The sequence below is a fragment of the Pseudonaja textilis genome, chromosome 5 (genome assembly GCF_049901715.1).
Source record: "Pseudonaja textilis isolate UNSWEBS1 chromosome 5, rPseTex1.2, whole genome shotgun sequence".
Taxonomy (NCBI): Eukaryota; Metazoa; Chordata; class Lepidosauria; order Squamata; family Elapidae; genus Pseudonaja; species Pseudonaja textilis.
Window position 1 is genome coordinate 60,844,623 of NC_141994.1, and position 16,201 is coordinate 60,860,823.

General features: G+C 40.7%; 2 protein-coding genes across 3 annotated transcripts in view; one reads left to right on the forward strand and one right to left on the reverse strand.

Moving 5' to 3' along the window:
- The window catches only part of CACNA2D4 (calcium voltage-gated channel auxiliary subunit alpha2delta 4), a 160,656-nt gene that overhangs the window by 37,321 nt on the left and 107,134 nt on the right, over window positions 1-16,201 (reverse strand). The window lies entirely within an intron of this gene.
- Window positions 1-16,201, forward strand: part of LRTM2 (leucine rich repeat transmembrane protein 2) — a 33,458-nt gene that overhangs the window by 1,138 nt on the left and 16,119 nt on the right. The window contains exon 1 of one of the 2 annotated variants that reach the window (XM_087935078.1): window positions 14,588-14,774. The exons of the other annotated variant lie outside the window; for it this stretch is intronic. The gene's annotated coding sequence lies outside the window, so the exon portion shown is untranslated. Of the gene's footprint in view, window positions 1-14,587; window positions 14,775-16,201 lie in introns of those variants that run through there. 2 annotated transcript variants of the gene reach the window in all.

The window sequence follows — 16,201 nt, forward strand, 5'->3', positions numbered from 1 at the left end:
GATCGAAAGAGAGGAGGGAGAGAGAAAGAGAGGGAGATCGAAAGAGAGGGGGAAGGAGAGAGAGAGAAAGAGATCGAAAGGGAGGGATACTTGAGTGAGAGGGCAATGGTGACGATGATGGGATGATGAAGACGATGAGGAGGGGAGGAAAGGAGATTGTTTGTTGCTTAGTGGCTCCTCTGTGGAAAGTTTTGATCCCAGAAAAGAGGTTTTTAATACGAGAAGGTGCTTTCTCGCCCATTTGCTGTTTTCGGGTTTCTTTTCTGCTATTGCACCGCCGGCAAACAGGAGCCCTGGGATGCTGTGCCACAAAAGGAGCCAAAATAGTTGTCTAAATGTCAATGTGTGTGTGTGTGTGGGGGGGTTCGTGTGCACATACACACACACTCACATGCACGTGTCCACTTGCACACACACACAGACATACACACACACACAACTCGTGCCTGCTGCCCAGAGGCTAGCCCTTGAGATCAGCGAGTCTTTGTGAAGGAGACATCTGGTGAAGAAAGCTGGAAGAAAGAAAAGGGCACAGGTTGTCCTTTCTAATTTTGGTTACTTAGGAATGATTTGCCCAGAAGGTGACAAAAGGGGGGAAGTTTAAAGGACTCCGCACTTTTTACAGATTTGTCCTGTATCTGCGTGCTTTATGTGTGTTCAAGCTTGTGTCAGGGCAGCCCTTCTGTCTGTTAAAACACGGCGCACGCACCAAGCACGCACTTTTCCAACAAGAACCAGGCAGGCAACCTTAATTTGCTTGCCTGCTTTTCTTCAGCATGATCAAATTTTAAATAAAACCAACCAAAAGTTACAATCGGTCCAATCCTCTAAGCGTCTCCATCCTCCTTGAGGATTTGATAATGTTGGTTGATGGTGCAGTTGAGCTCATGATAAGATCCATTTGGGCCAAGGCTGGTGCTGCAGGTCTTAGGTTATGGCGTTCCGCTCCTTTCAAGGCATTTCTTCCATGGCCCAACTTAGGTGCTGTCCACCAATTCTTGAGCTGGATGAAAAACGTTTATCAGCAATATATTTGCTGTCACCATTGGGAATTCCTCTCTTGCACAGGCACAATGCTTGGCGAATAGTGCTTACTGTTTTCTGGGTATGTTAAACGAAAGATTTGGGAGACTCATTCAGCTTTGCATCCCTTGCCTCTCCTGCTAGATCTCCAGCTAAGTCTTCTTAAGTTAGGATAGGGATGCAGGCGAGATGAATTTCAACAGACGGCTAAACCAGGTAATTTAGCCATATGTCAAAACTTGCTCAGGTATTCCACGGAAAAACCCCTAAAACTCAAGTTCAAAAGCATCATGAATCATAACATGGAGAGGGTTGCCCTGTGAAACAGCAGAGAGGGAGAGAGGGAGGGATGGAGGGAGGGAGAGAGGGAGGGAGGGAGAGGGGGAGAGAGAACTGGTTTCCTCTGCCCAATTATTATTATTGATTCTTTGTTTTAAAAGATGCTATCCATTCATCATTTTCTGCCTCTGCTAGGTAGTAGCTTGAGCACTATGCAGCGTTCAAGTAATATGGTAGGAGGTATCTGGAAGTCAAATTTGAACATGGAATATTTGCGTGATGACAAAGCTAGATGAAAATGTATAGTTTATTCTGACGGTATTGGAAGAACAGTATTGGAAGAACAGTATTGGAAGAAAGAAGTTATTTCTGTTGAATTCAGCCTTCTTTGAGTCATTTTGTCCAGGCTTTCTAAAGAATGTGAATTTTCTATTGACTACAACATCTCCACTTCAGGCAGTGATTATAGCTGGGCTGACATATCACCATTAATGATGTTGACCATAAACTCAGTGGCATAGATGTAAAACTTTATGGTTTTGCTATTGACATTCTCTCTCCATCAACCAAAGAACAAACCCATTAAACAGAAGTGGCCAAGCAGAAACATTTGTAAAGTATCCAGTCCTGTGGATTCTCAAACTGTAAAGCAGGGGTCCTCAAACTTAGCAACTTTAAGACTTGTGGACTTCAACTCCCAGAATTCTCCAGCCAGTTGCCAAGTTTGGAGACCTCTGCTTTAAAGCCTAGATAGAACTGATAGGTTTTTTTTTTCCAAACCCCATTTTCAAGCTGTGGACTGGAGGAAAGGAAATATATTTTGGCAAGCATCATGGCAACATTCAATAATGGTCTCTATTTTCCTGATGCTTCTAAAGTTTCTGTTTTCAACAGAAGAACTAAGGGAAACTTGGAGAGCGTAGAATATCCTCTGTGAAACCCGATGAATCCCTTAAAGCTTTCCTCTGGTTTATGGGATGCTGAGCATTTATTTTATACCATAGCAGTAGTCAAGTGCAACAAATCCATGAAGTTAATTGAGGCAAAAACAGAAATAAAGTGAAAGGCCTTTTTCAAGTTCCTTATGAATTCAGTTCTGTTTAAGGAGAAGAGTGAGCCCATTTTGGGGATCATTAGCCAACAACTGTAGATGTAGATTTTAAAAAGGAACAGGAAGGGGCTACATTAGAGCTGTTCACACATTCTGGCCAAAAGAAAGTCAAAAGATGTACAGCCAACAGGTCTGCATGGGAATTATGTTAGGATTAGTCTAAAACAAGGGTCTTCAAACTTGGCAAGTTTAAGACTTGTGGACTTCAACTCCCAGAATTCCTGAGCTAACATGACTGGAGGAGGAATTCTGGGAATTGAAGTCCACAAGTCTTAAAGCTGTCAAGTTTGAAGACCCCTGGTCTAAGAGCTTGAGAAGTGGGGATTTTGGAAAGTGTCGAGGGGGAGGGATTTTATCATAAATTATTTTCCACAATTGGAAAGCATTTGGAGCTATTCTGCATAACTTTTTTTTGAGGGGAGTAGAAGAGGAAAGAGACTCATTATAACTCAGATGTGCAGAATCACAGGTCTTTTTGCGTTTCTGCTTTGCACAGATATTCATATTAAAATATTCGGTAATTGGGAAGAAATACTTTTTACTTGCACCTCAAAGTATAACACTTGAGAAACTGTTCCTGCATGACATCATTAAACTGTGGGAGTACTTATTTCTTTCCCTAAAAGAGGTAACAGCAGCTCCCACAATATCCTAACAGTTTGTGCAAATTCACTTCGTTTTTTAAAAGAAAAAGTTAACATTTGTTTCTTCAGAAGACGTGTGCTGCCTACTAAAGAAAGCTTCTTCTTTGTTTTCCATAATGTGAGAATGGACTATTATGTAACTGGCCCAAATATCATCTTTAATAAATGATCTTACGCCTTTGTGACTTCAAGGCATCACGTTTTGCATTGTTTTAAGCCTGCATAAACAGTCACTTATGCATATCAGCAGCTTTTTTTGTGACTGTACTTGGTAATGCGTTTTGCAGAATTAAAATGTCATGTGCTTCATGTTGGAGAATGACATTGGTTGAGTATGAAACTGCAAATGTTCTGATGCTGCAAAAAAGGTTACGTGATGTATAATCTCATAAAACAAATTTGAATAAATATGAGAATTCACAATACCATTCATGTAAGCATGGTTTTTAAGTGGATTTTTTTCATAAACAGCTTTCAGAATGACTTCTGGGAAATCCATCCATTTGATGCAAGAGGTTTCAACAGTTACTACTTGAGATCTGAGTTCAAAAGTGATAGATCATTTGAACTAAATTGGGGTAGAGAAGGAGTTGAATTTCAGAGGCAAATGTAGTTTCTTATGATTGGTCCTAAGTCAAAAGTCGGGACTGGGAAACTATCAGTCTCTGATCCACATTTCTTTGCTGTGATTATTTCATAGAAGCATTTCCAAACTACACTATCTTCTCCACCGAGGAGTCTACAGATACCAGGTCTATGACAATTCACCATGGCCAACTCACCATAGCCAACTTTCCATGGCCAACTCACTGCAGGACAACTCACTGCAGGTCAAGAATTACAATAATATCAAAGAAATGGTAGAATAGAATCATTAAAGAAAGGATGCAAAAAGAGGAACACAATGAAATGTGAATGGAAAAAATTAAAATAATTTTTATTTATTGTAAATAATGAAATAAACTTGCTAAATTGTCCCATGGCAAGTTGGCTGCGGTGAGTTGGTGATGTTGAGTTGGCTGCAGCAAGTTATCTCATTCCCACAGATAGCTACTTATTATTGCTACGTTTATGAATGCTATTCTATCTTGGCATCTACAGTATATCTTCCTGTTCTCTAGTACAGTGAGAATTCTCTGCATACTGCATTATACACTCAATAAGTGGTATTATTAGCAGTTGCTTTCATTACTGATACTGGCAATAGAGGGTTTTATGACCATAGCATTGCTTGCCCCCGCCCCCCGATGATTTAATAAGGACAGACAGGTGTTGTCATGGAAATCTGCTGATTTGCCTCTAGCATAGGCATCATGCCAAAAATTGCAATAGGAAATTTTAAACAACGAATATGCCACAGGGTTAAAGTGTGTCATGAAGGCTGTATTCAGAAAATAAAAGCGTTTTGTCAGTGGTGGGATTCAATTTTTTTTTACTATCAGTTCTATGGGTGTGGCTTGGTGGGTGTGGCTTGGTGGGCATAGCAGGGGAAGGTTACTACAAAATCCCATTCCCTCCCCACCCCACTAACCTGCTTTCCAGCTCCGTTCTCCTGTGTAGGGCATCAAAAGAAGACCCAGCCAATCAGCTGGGACTTGGGAGGCAGAGAATAGATGGGGGTGGGGCCAGTTAGAGGTGGGATTTGCCGATTCTCCAAACTACTCAAAATATCCATTACCGGTTCTCCAGAACTGGTCAGAACCTGCTGAATACCCCCTCTGGTTTGTGTGTGTGTGGAAATTAAGCCTAAAAGCATTATATTCGATTCAAGAGTTCCTTCCTTTTATCCACATTACTTTTTTTCCCCAGTTCATCCTTTCCTTTCATTCTTGCTCATATGGGATATTTTTCACAAATCACTCCCTAGCAAGACAAGACTAGTGGGCATTGGAATATGTTTTTCCCCCCCTGTTTCATGATCTGGTGAACCTGCTCTGCTACCTGAACTGTAGCCATATATGACCACTGCCATATACATAGTCTTATAGTATTAATCATAATCCCTAAATAAGAGAACATATTCCACATTTTGTGCATAGAGCTTGCATTGGAGACACAGAACTCTGGTACTATAGCTTTATAATCCAGGCCATACCATTAAAATCTGCACAGTTAAGGTTGGATCCTAATTAAACATCAGATGGTAGCAATGTAAGTGTAGCTCAGTCCTTAATTCATGCAATATTTCAGCGCCTCTTTGATCCAAATTCTGTACTCCATTTTGAGTAGAAAAACAACCAAGAAAAGTCTTTTAAAAAGCATAGGATAATCTCTCATCTGGTACTGATAGTACAGTTAGGCAAGATTGAGGCTGCTGTCTTGCACAGCAGATAATGAGTGCTATGAAATTAAGCTGTGGAGTTGGAAGGAACCATAATAATTTTCTAATCTACCTTCTACAATGAGGAGGAACCATCCTTGAGAGGCAGATGTATAGCTTCTCAAAATCCAGAATCTGTTGCGTAGGAGTGTATCCATGCCTCAGCAGACAATTTACACATACATTATCTCCAGAGGTAGAGAACCTACCTTTCATAGGTGGCCTGTCTCACTGTTGAGACAGCTTATTGTCAGAAAGTTTTTTTCTTCATTGAAATGGAATCCAAGCAGCTGCACTTAAGTTCCTTATTGTTACTTTTTATAGCCACCAAAAATAGTTCCTGACCACCTTCCCTATGACATCCTTTTGCTGCCTGAACACAACTGTGGTGCCTCTCAGATATTTTCCTCTAAGTTGAACATCCCCAGTTTCTTCAGCTTCTCTTTACAGGGCGTGTCTGAAGTCACCTGCCCTAATCTACCAATAGCTTTCAGGAAATGTGATGCCCAGAATGGCAATAGCAATAGTATTTAGACAATATATACCAATTGCATAACACTTTCCAGCATTCTCTGGAGGTTTTACATTATTTACACATTGCCCCCAAAATCTGGGTCCTCATGTAACCAATCTAGGAAGAGTTAGCTGAATCATACATTGTTCTCTAGTGCAAAGTAAATATAAATTTAAACAACCCACCAATAATTTAAATATAAATTTGCTTAGCAAGTAGTGCAAAGTACTCATCAAAGGAGTTTGATGAGCCTTTGATCAATGCTTCTTTTCTAATGAGAACCGAATAACAGTGATACTTTTTCTCTGCCAGATGAGGTATTTGGGGAGTTTCCTATCTCATGAATTAAAATAATTCTGGATTATCTGATTTTTGCATAGGTATGTGTGGGGAGATTATGATCTTGGGTCCACTTTGTTAACAACATCTAGCAAAGGTATTTCTATTTCCCTCCTTCCCTCTTCCCTCCCTCTACATTTAAACATATACATAAACCCCACAGATGCACTCCAAATACTCAGCTTTGAATCTCGTGCATCTTGATCATTTTATTTTTCTAACAACCTGCATCATTAGAACAAAAATGTTCTCCCAAGTTATTATAAGTGGAAATATATTAGTACTGTCAGAAACCTTGAGGGCTCTTAGCTGGTTTAATAAACCAAAAGCACAATTAGAATTTCCTTAATCTCTCCTATTTTCCTTCCCCCTTTTTCTTACATAATGCTAAATGAACATTTCCTAACAGTTGCAGAGTTGAGAATCAAGTCACCTTAGTGGGTATTTCACAAGCACCTCATCCTCAGAGTGATCAAACTGGGGGACAACGGTGCCCATGCATCGCCTTCCAGCAAATTCATGCACACAAGTGGAGCTTGTGCAGTAGCATCCTCTCCCCATCTATCAATCCTTCTGTTATTTCTGCTGAGCTCAGAAACCCTGTGTGTGTGTGTGTGTGTGTGTGTGTGTGTGTGTGTCGGGGGATTAGCATCCTGAGCCACTGCTGATCATGAGATTAATCTTTGCAGAAAATTAAACTTCTGTCTGTGCAGAAGACCTTTTCCTCTGCAGCCAAGAGAGAGACACAAAAAATTTGGGATTTGGATTAGAATTGACAAGGCGGGTGATAAACTTCCACCCACATACAACAACTGTTCTTGGGTGGCTTTGAAAAGTGTCTCTCCAACTTCACATGCAACCTTCTTCTTACTTCGGAGCTGTGTCAATTCTTTTCTCCAATACGAGGATAGAACATACTGAAGTGATTAAGGAAACTGAAGTGATTAAGCGGTTCATTGGACAAACTCAGAAAATGCCTCTGTTCAACTGTACAGGATATAGATGTGTAAACTGTGCAGTCCAGGGAATCTTTATAGATCCAGTCTCTAAAGTAGTGGATCTAGCTGGGGAATTCTGGGAGTTGAAGTCGACACACCTTCAAGTTGCCAAGACTGAAAAACACTCCTCTAGAGAATCAGAATAGCTCCAAGCTGATCTGTTCATCCGAAAACACTAAAGGGGTTCTTTTTGACCTATAGCTAAAATAAACTATTTAGTGTGACCTAGCTAGAGCATGTGTGTTTTCCTTGCCTGTCTGTCTCTACAATCCTTCTAATATCCTTAAGTATCCTTCTAGATTAGTCCAGCTGTTCTCTACTCTTCCATATTAGTCCATCAGGACAACACAGGAAGCTCATAACAGGCAGGAAACAATCATCCTTTCCAGCAAGCAGATCTTTGATAAAGTTTGATAAAAGAACTCTGACGTCTTTGTCTCTACATTTAATTACATGACTTTATGGGCCTCCAGATTATTGCTGTCTATCACATTTTCTCACTATTGCTGTGTACTGGAGTTGAGTTAATACAGAGCACCACATCTGCTAATTAGTTAGTCTTGAACATTATTCCTTTCTTAAATCACTTTTTTTTTAATTTTTGAGGTTCTCAGCTTAGCTGAGAAAGATTTCTTAAAGGAGAGAGCAAAGGAAACATCAGTTGCGAGTTCCTGGTTTGGTGGGATAATTTGTTTTAGGGGGTACAGCTTTTAATGTAATTAAGTTCATTAATACCGTGTAGCACTTTGATTTTTTTTTTGTCGAAAACATGATATAAATTTATTCTAATGAACAAACCAGTAATCAATGCAATAACCATAGATTGACAGCTGCTTTGACAAGAGAGGGGTTGTGAAGGTATTACCTTCAAACAAATGTAAGCAAATGGCTATATTAGACATTATTTATTGTTACTTTGTAAAAGGAGACGCACAGCACTCTGTATTTTCCTAAGTCTCTGGCTTTGAATCACTTGCAGTATCACACCTATTAAATCTGCAGCACAGGATCCAAATATAAGTCAGTGAGGAAATTACATTCTTCATAAGCTCAGAGACATTCTCCAATTGTGTGTTCCAGGACTGAGAGCTGGGACTTACACAGATTCTGGAATTTCGCTCAGGCTGAAACTATGGCAGCAAGCTCTGATATCATCTTTCAAAATCTGTAGAGGTGTCTGGGATAGTGAAGATTATCATCTCTAATTACATGCCTGAGAGCAATGCTTTACAAGCTAATAACCATTTTCATGCTTCGCATGAGCATATCGCCTGTTAAGTGAAAGATAGGAAGGATCAGAAACTTTCTAACTTCAAGCATTCCCTTGGGAGGGGCGGGGTCTTTGCTGACATTACAATTCACAACAGATTTGGCATTTCCATTAGTATGCAAAAAAAATACCTGAGTCTGTTTTATGTTTCAAAGCTTGAGAGCATTAGAAGGGATTTTTGATCCATGTCCCTTATTTCTGGGAGAATACTGTAGTAGCATTTCCACATTTTCTGGCTTCAAATGTTATGACAATAAAGAAAAGCTGAATGGCCTCAGTTATGTCTATTTAAAGAGAGATGCTTGAAAAAGCAATTCTTATACAAATTTGCAGTGGGTTCAAGTTTAATGCTATCAATATCCCATGGCACTGTCCAGTCCCTGGCAACACTGAGACCCCACTTCAGTGGTGGGATTCAATTTTTTTTACTACTGGTTCTGTGGGCATGGCTTGGTGGGCATGGCAGGGAAAGGTTACTGCAAAATCTCCATTCCCTCCCTACCCCACTAACCTGCTTTCCAGCTCCGTTCTCCTGTGCAAGGCAACAAAACAAGACCCAGCCAATCAGCTGGGACTTGGGAGGCAGAGAATAGATGGGGGCAGGGCCAGTCCGAGGTGGTATTTACTGGTTCTCTGAACTATTCAAAATTTCTGCTACCGCTTCTCCAGAACTGGTCAGAACCTGCTGAATACCACCTCTGCCCAGGTGTGGGATTCAAAATTTTTAACAACTGGTTTTGTGGGCATGGCTTAGGTGGTGGACATGGCTTGGTGGTCATGTGACTGGGTGAACATTGGTTGGTGGTCATGTTATTGGCTGGGTGTGGCCAGCGCAACATCACGCACATCGAGGCACGCATCTCCTTGCCTGGCCTCTCATGACTGTGAGGAGCAACACTCAAAAGTGTAAAAAATGGTTATAAGTCACTTTTTCAGTGCCATTGTAACTTTGGATGGTCACTCCACACAAGCAAAGTACCAGCAAAGGAGGGGGAAAAAAAACTCCAGAGAAGTTCCCGAGACAGGAAGTCTAGTCCTGCCAAGAATGTAATAAGGATTAATGGAGAGGCAGTTTCTGTAAGCAACACCAGAATGTTTCCTTCCTGCCTTCCTTACAGGATTAGGCCAGTAATTTCTTCTAACAACCGGTTCTCCGAACTGCTTAGAATGTTAACAACCGGTTCTAGCAAATAGGTGCGAACTGGTAGAATCCCACCCCTGCCTCTGCCCCGCTTCCATTCCCCTCCCTTTCCTATATTGCTGTTAGTGGTCACTGCCTCTTAGATTCCCTTTGTAACCCATTTTCTGTCTAACATATACTAGTTTCAGAAGAGATGGTAGCTAAAAGATTGCTTTACTCCAATTAGCTGATTAACATATTATGGCTTGTCTGGCACCCAGGGCCATCATCTGCCTTGCTTGCCCTATCAGCTATATTACATAACCCAATGAGAGCACAGGGAGCATAGGAACAACCACACACAGTAATAAGAAGCCCAAAGAATAATGGAAGAGAGAGACAGTGATGATACGTCTGGGCAAAGTTGCCTGCATGATGTGTTGGAATTTTCAAGAATGGCTATGAATGACCCAAACTCACCTCTGCCTGTACAAGCATCAAGATTGCACACTTGTGCAACAGGGTGGGGTTTGCATTGTGACACCTATAGCTACAATCTTGCAGATTTTGGACCCCTACTTATAGATGCCCCTGCATCTGGGTAGGGCATGAGACTTGGTAGCCCTGCCAGGATAGGATACATGGTTGCTGGAAGATTCCCTAAGTCTACTTCCAAGCCTGCCTTTATTGTTTTCATTCATAATATTTAGGTTATATAGTGCAGGGATTCCCCAACGTCTGATCCACGGACTGGCAGTGGACCAGAAACCAGGCTGCTCAAACAAGCGAAGCTCCATGTACGGGAGGCAGGCAGCGCACAAAACCACGCCCTCCCTCCAGTCAGTGGAAAAATCTCTCTCCATGGAACTGGTTCCTGGTGCCCAAAAGATTCGGGGCTATTGATACAATGCAATGCACAGCAAGCGTTCAGGAGGCTCCAAACATCTTACAGTATTGCAGTAATTCTTACAATTGCCAGTAAAATAAAGCCTCACATTATTAATAGGAAAATGGATGAATTTGCACATCATGCTATAATACGGTTACTTTAACTCAGGTTTCTTGAGTAGCTTGGTAGTTTAGCTAAACCACATGTAGCTGGGTTCACATATAATGCTAAGACGTAAATCATACTTTAGAAACCACAATGGATTGCTTCCCCCAATATGGTAAACCATGTTATGGGTCACCACAGTGTATAAACTATATTGTTATTAATCTGACTGAAAGAGATTTTTGTATGTATGTATGTATGTATGTATGTATGTATGTATGTATGTTTGGTATTCAGCTTTGTTCGGGTATTTTCCCACGTCATTATAGTTGTGCTTTTAAAGTTGTAGCAACGTTTCGGCACAACTTCGACTTTAAAAGCACAACTATAATGACATGGGAAAATACCTGAACAAAGCTGAATGCCATACATGTAAGTACCCGCGAAAACTTAAGAAAACATATATATATGACGTGGGAATATATACATAACATATATACAATGACGTTGGAAAATACCTGAACAAAGCTGAATACCATATATATATATATATAAAAGATTTATTTTGTACTGGACAGCAGGTCTTTGAAAACTTGGAAAGTAATTTGAAAGATGAGATTTGTGAATTGTAATGGAAACACCACCTTTTTTTTTTACACAGTACACATCTTAAAAAGTTGTAGGACTTTGAAGGCATGGTAGCAGCTACTATCCTGATTTTTTTTAGAGTCAACAGATGCATTGAGTGATTGAGATCCTTTGTGAGCATAGCATCTTCCTGCTGGTTGCTGTAACAAGCTCAGCTTAAGAAAAAAAGATGCCTCTAATTTAAGAGTCCCATTGAGTGCCTTAATTAAGACTTGGGATCACAATAAGGGGGTTATCCCCGGGTGATTTTTTGTTTGTTTGTTTCATTGGAAGTTTGATTTCAATTTTTGTGTTCTGCTGCTATATGTTGCTATGGGCTCAGTTTTAAACTCTGTGTTAACTTTGTTCCTGCCTATCTAAGTGGCAGGACGTAGCTGATCCTGAAAAGCTAAGCAGACCTGACCTGCATCCATTTCTGGAAGGTAGATCACCGGGAAAATCCTGCGTTGTCATCTAAATGGGATGACAAAAAATAAAATCCCAGGAGAAGTCAATCTCAAACCTCTTGTGTAATGAATCAAGGAAACAATGGCCATGGGCTATGGGCGTGAAGTCTCTACAAACCAAGCTTGACTTAAGGGGTCAACCTTTTTATTGCTAGATTTTGTTGCCTTTTGTCACCTGTGTTTATGAGCCATCTTGGGCTCTCCAAAAGGAAAGGAACAAATGTTTACATTATTAAAGCGAGAAAGTCTAACCAATTTCAAGTTTCTGGACATGAGGGTGAGAATAACCTCAGAATAGTCCCCTTGTAAATCTCCCTCTCCATATAACAGAAATTCTTGCAAAAGAAGATAACCAAAATCATTTATCCTCCAGAGCAAGGGTCTGATAGATAAGCATTTCAAATAATTGTAGAAATTACATTGTGGAGTCTGCATCAAGGAATCCACAGTTCAACCCTGAGCTACATATCACTATGGTGAAGTTTAGTGGTTGGTTTAGTAGTTGAGAAGATTCTGTACAAAGGAATATGAATTTACTCACTATAATTTCCCTTTTTGATGCTAGCCATTTAGAATATACATCTTCCACTGATTTATAATTTAATAAACATGTATGTTATGTAAAAGAAGCACCCTAATGTTGCTTCTATGGCTAAAGAGACATGCAATCTGATAAAACTGGGTACAGAAGGAAGAAATCTGGTTGCTCATTATCATTACTGCTCATTATTTTTTCCTTGAAAAAAATAATAATTAAATCCACAATTTATAGAGATATTTCCATTAGTGGTCAATGATTCAATAAGATGTAAAATAATATATTTTTGGCAAAATGTGTCTGCACAGGCCTGTAAGTACAGTGTAAATGAATTAATTTCTGACCCTATTTGTCCAGGGGAATTTGATTGGGGACACGATGTTTTGTGTACGTTTTAGTGTTTTCATTGCTTATTTGCTCTTGATTAGCAATTTGATAATCTTAACACGTAAAATTAGGCTTCGTTCTGCTTGGAAACAAGCAACACATACGTCAATGGGCATGTTATTCAGCAGACATACCTTGATATATTTGAAGTATTACAAAAATAATCTATTTTTTAAAAAATAAATCCTCACAAACCTGTGGAGCAAAGGCAACCACAAGGAAGTCAAAAAGTTAAGATGATGGTAATTATTGTGTGATAGAAGTCTGGTCCTTTTTATATGCATTGCACATTTACAAAGGGTGGGGGGTTTGATTGCATTTTTGCAGCTGCCATCTTAACTTTTCTGACCTTTTCAGCCTTTCTGGTTACCTCCGCTCAAAATAACCATCATGTCTGCAGAGCTCTAACTTCAGACTACCTTAGCATCCCAGCACATACAAAGTGGTTGTGTTCATACAACCTGCTTACCAGATCAGATAAAGATTTAATGGCTGCATTTTGAAAGCAATATCAAAGTTGGGTTAATTTTAACCTTAGTTAGCTTTATTTATTTATTTTTTCTGTGTGTAGCTTACATGCTGTGAAAACTTAGCTCATTTGGTTAATTCATAATACTTTGTACAGATCCAGAAAATAAGTTGATTCATTAGCCAGGCTAAATGTATTGTATGGAACCTATCAAAGGATCTGTATGACAAAAATATCATTAATAGATAGGATGTATTTCATCTTAGTAACGAAATTTTTTCCATGCCTGTGATTTTCCATTATGCATTCATCTCCTACTTCTCAATCAAGCTTTGATAGCACAGATTTAAGAAAGGCATTCACAGAAAGATGTAGCCACGTTAAGTGACAGGTGAAGGGAGAATTCAGCTATGGAGACTTTGCTTATAAAACCTGGACATCCATCTTGCTTTTAGGCATTAATAGGACAGAATCAGGCTTAAGGACACAGAGAACATTTTGGTGAGAAGTTTATTCTGGTTGCTATTCCTGCAGCTTCTCCTACTATTGTTAATATCCCACTTTCTGACTTCTAAAATATGCCACGAGAGCTAACACAATCCAGAAAATATCACAACAAAATAAGATATCTGGTGCAAAAAGTATCAGTAATAAAATCAATTCGGTGAAACAATTCATCATCCTACCAACCTCCTGTCAAATGCTTTATGAAAACTATATCTTAACCACATAGCAGAAGGTCATCCAGAAGGAGGCCAGATACTCATTTCTCAAAGCAGCAGTTGAATAGCTTTGGTGAGGTGACTGAAATGCCACTTAACTCCTTGATCTATCTCAGATGGTAGAGAATATAGAGAAAGACCTCTGCCATTGATGTAAATCACTATTCTGACAACCCTGCTACCAGGTCAGGAATATATTGAAGTGTGTGTGTGAGAGAGAGAGAGAAAGAGAGTGTAGAAGTCCACCAGGTTTAAAGTTGCTGAGGTTGGAGATCCCTGGTCTAGACAAGCGAGATAGACTTGAGTGATGAAAAGCAGCTGAATATATGAACTGGCTCTATTGAGAAAACGTTAGCCTTCAGTGGGAGGTGAGGGAATAGCAAAGCAGCGGTTGCATGGCGACACAGGGAAATCCGTATGATGGTGTTATCATCAAGTGAGCAACATAAATGTGAGAATCATCTTAACAGGGGCAGGATTTCTAGTAAATCTTCCATGCCAAGAAACTGGGGCCTGTTTTACCTTCAGAGTAGATCTCGAGAAGAGGGAACCAGAACATCCCTTTCAAAAGCCAACAAGCGCCTTCATCCCAGCCACACTTGGTGAGGAGTCAGGGGCTTCAAAGCCAGTTGTAATATTTATAGCTGTGTGTCAGGGTGTGTGTGTGTGTGTGTGTGTGTGTGTCAAAAAAAGAGGCAAAGCGAGTGGCAGGCATTTCCTAATGCCTCAGGAAAAAACAGAAAGGATCATTCCACAACTCTCAACTCCCTTGCCCAGCCATTCAGAGCAGCTGGCTAAGTCTCGGTGCCTGGCAGCTTAACTCCTCTTCTGGTTCCTGTGGGGTAGGAGAGTTAAATAGGACACAGATTTGGAGACTTAGAGTTTGTTTGCCAGGGGGAAAGAACAAGGCAGAGGAGGAGAGGAAATAAGGTGGAAATTTGCCGGAGCCCAGGTAAGCACTCCTGTTTGGGCTTAACGAAAATAGAAAGTCCGAAGGGGTTTTTTTTTTGGAGGGGCATTTCAGAGCTTTGGACTCAGGTGCCCGAGCCACGGCAGAAGTTCAGGCTTCGCCTTTGGAAAGAAGTCAAAGGACAGATGCCAACTCAATTTTATTGCATTTTCCAGAAGGTGGTATAGATGTGTGTCTTTCTGTGTGTGTGTGTGTGTGTGCACCTGCCTGTGCTGTGTTAAAAGGGAGGGGGGGGGAGACAGGCAGGGTGGAAACAACCTTCCCTCTTTGTAAATGTTCTTAAAATGCTTTCCCTTCAGTGTTCTTGAATCGGTTCATCTTTTTTCAACAGTTTACAGAGACTGCACCAAACCCTCTTGCTCTCCCTGCCGTGGGGATTTGGGAGGGAGGATTTGATTGCCCATCAAAATAAACAAATGAGAGGGAAGGAGGAGGGGAAGTGAGAGATGTGGATCCAGCTGTAGGCATATTCCACAAATTGAAAAAAGACAAGCACGACAGGAGAATTTTTCCCTCTGGGGATTCGTTAGAGGAAGAAAGGAGAAAGGGTGATGGTGGGGGAAGGGGAAGCAGCCCTTTTGGATTGAGAATTATTGCCCATTAACAGCCAACCCTGCCCTGAAAAACTGCCCCCTGGGTGAACCTGGAAGCGCAGCGGGAGCTGTAGATAGAAGGTGCTTTCCTTCCCTCACTTTTGGTACCTGAAGGACAGGGAAGGATCTCTTGTGGTGGCGCCTCATATAAGCATCAGAGAACAAAAAATAATAATAATGATGGCCAACAGGGGGCTTCTCAATAGACATTGTTCCCCCCACACATCTCCTTTGGATCAAAATGTAATTAAATCCCACCACCCCCTCAACCTTCTTTCATTCTTCTGCTCTTCAGCGGCTGCATTATTAGGATTTCTACACAAATTCCTTCCTTCTCTGTTCCACCTCCCTCTGCCTTTCCCCTCCTCCCCCGCCCCCCCCAGGCATCTCAGATACAGGGATTACATCTCCTTGTCATGTGGGGGGGGGGGGGGGAAGGGAAATTTGTCTGTGCAAAGGCGCCCATAGCCACACTAATTTTATTTATTTGCTTCCCTTCCCCCCAGAGCACTGATTTCAGCAAGTCGAACAGTGTGTATGTATGTATGTATGTATGTATATATGTGTGTGTATCTGTGTGTGTATATGTATGTATATATGTATGTGTGTGTGTGTATATATATATATCTCAACCCCACAAGCTGAGCCTTGAGGAGTTCCTATGTTAGATGACAGATTGGGAGCTCATTAGGGGCTTTAGTCTTTGAACTTTTTATGAACCCTGGAAATTTATGAAGTATTATCTCCATAAACCTTGTACTGGTTTGCACATCAGATCTACCCTTGGCTTCCCCCTCTTTTCTACTTGATGACTGT